Genomic DNA, 2,356 nt, shown 5'->3' with positions numbered 1-2,356 from the left:
ACTACACATAATCATATAGATATAAATATATTTACTTTATTTTTACATATTTCTATATTTATCTGCACTGGTTAACTGTATACATACATGCTTACGTGTATAGTTCCTGCATTCATTGTCATTTCATTGGCATTAATATTAATTGACTATGACAGGGCATTTTGCTTGGTAAGCGCAATGAAACGTCAAACTCTCTATTGTTAGCTGAGACAGGAAGCAGTGGGTGGCTGCAGAGGATCCGTCAGGTTGCTGAGGGTCACTGTGTGGAAACCAACAAAGATGAGGGTCTTCAATCACAGACCACCGCGCGCATTTAAAGACAGGAAACACATATATGACTTCACCTAACACAAAAACTCCTGTACTCACATACAAATCCATCAGCGGGCAGGAACTGATCAAACCTCAGATCTGCTAACAGCTTGCTCCTCCGGGGCCCCCGGTACTGAGCTCCGCACCATGGAGGACTGACGGCGGCACCTTAGACCCTTAAAAAAAAAAAAAAAAAGGCCTAAAACCCTTTCTATTCATCTTAACTCTTATTACTATTTTCTTTATGTTATTTTCATGATGTAAGTGCGGTACAAATTAAACGCATTATTATTATTATTATTATTATTATTATTATTATTATTATTATTATTTTTATTATTATTATTATTATTATTATTATTATTATTTAAAACACTCTCATCCATTCACTGTCTTTACCGTCACTTGCTGGATTGTCAGCTGGCTTCAGTCTCTGCAGTAAAAAGATGGCTTCCCTATCTGCAGGACCCTGATGATGTTATGATGATATCAGTCCTGGTAAAATTTTCCAGACCACTGGCTGTCCTTGAGGAGGTGGGGTCCTAAGAATGTTCGTTTAATTTTCCTGTAATTCACTTCACTATAATTGTCTCAATGAAACAATGTAGGCTATCAAAATTAGTGTCGGACTTATAGATTTTTCTCTCTCAGTTTAGACTGTTCTTTAAGACAAAATACAAAACTTGTATGAGACAGACGAATCCTTAATAATATTCAAATGCCATCTCTCTTAAATTAATATATTTAATACCTCTAATACCCCTTATTCATTAAAAAGCAGACTGAGGGGCAATATATATTAAGAAACCATTCCAAAGTTGCCCATATGAGCATTTTGATGATTTGGTACCAAGAAGACATACTAGCAGTACTTTTATTCAACTTTGGGAAACTAAAACAACTTATTTATGATTTAGGTAAAGATTGGAGATTGAACATCAACTTTGGTTGTGAACTCAGTTGCTTTGTACACTCACCCATTAACTAAATGAATAAATGCTGTTACTTTTCTGCTCAGTTTCTTTGGGCAAATCCAATTGAGATCTTTTACTTTTAAGTCGTATTAATTCCATTTGCATTTAACTTAAAAATAATTGTTTGACATTTGTGGGAATAAACATATTAGCTTTATTGAGTAAGATGAGAATATCAATGCCGCTGTCATATATCTACATTCATCAGCCAGGTAGCTGAAATTAGCATAAAGCAAACATTCAGACAGAGACCCTTTGGTCACCTGAGGAGACTGAGGGGGCTATATAGCCGATTATTTATATATATATATATACACACACACACACACAATTTATCACTCTGTCTGGTTGCAAGTGGTATCGTTACCAATTAGAAAAATGATTGTGACTCAGTGTGACCCTGAGTGAAACTATATTTAATCCTGTGATTTTTTTTTATTGATATAATGGTGAACAAAAATGTCCACAAATCCATTTAAAAACAGACTTAAGTTGATAGTTTGGTTATTATGTGGTAGGACACCAAGGGATACAAAGAAAATACTTTATAAAACAGCCTCATTTTGTTGTTTGTTGCACCACTTTTCCCCACACAGAACTCTGCAATAATTACACATGTTGGCGGTGCATCATATCAAATGCAGGGATTTTATAACAGTGAAATGTAAAGTGAACTCATGCCCTGTCCCTGTTAAAGTTGCCCCGCCTCTGAAATAACTTGCACAGCACATCTCAGCCATAAGACTGTTTGCTCAGCAGAAGGTGCATACGGGGAGATAACTTCTATCTATCAATCTGTTTCACCCCTGACCTCCCAGAGTCACAGCAAGGTCCTCGATTAGCCTATATCTGCACATCCGACTATTAGGGAGCACAGGCCAGAAAACAAGCTGGGCTGACTGGAGGAGGGGCCCCTGCTGAGCTGGGCCCTCTGTCATTGGGGCCAAGAAATATGGCCTATCTGCTGTTTGTTTCTGGCGTGATTTTGTTTTGGAAGTGTGCTGTGGCTACAGGTCAGCGGAGCCCCAGCATCAGACAAGCTCTGTCTCTGTCTCCCAGATATATTTGTA

This window comes from Thunnus albacares, chromosome 2 (assembly GCF_914725855.1).
Source record: "Thunnus albacares chromosome 2, fThuAlb1.1, whole genome shotgun sequence".
NCBI lineage: Eukaryota > Metazoa > Chordata > Actinopteri > Scombriformes > Scombridae > Thunnus > Thunnus albacares.
Note: the sequence above shows the minus strand (reverse complement) of the source record.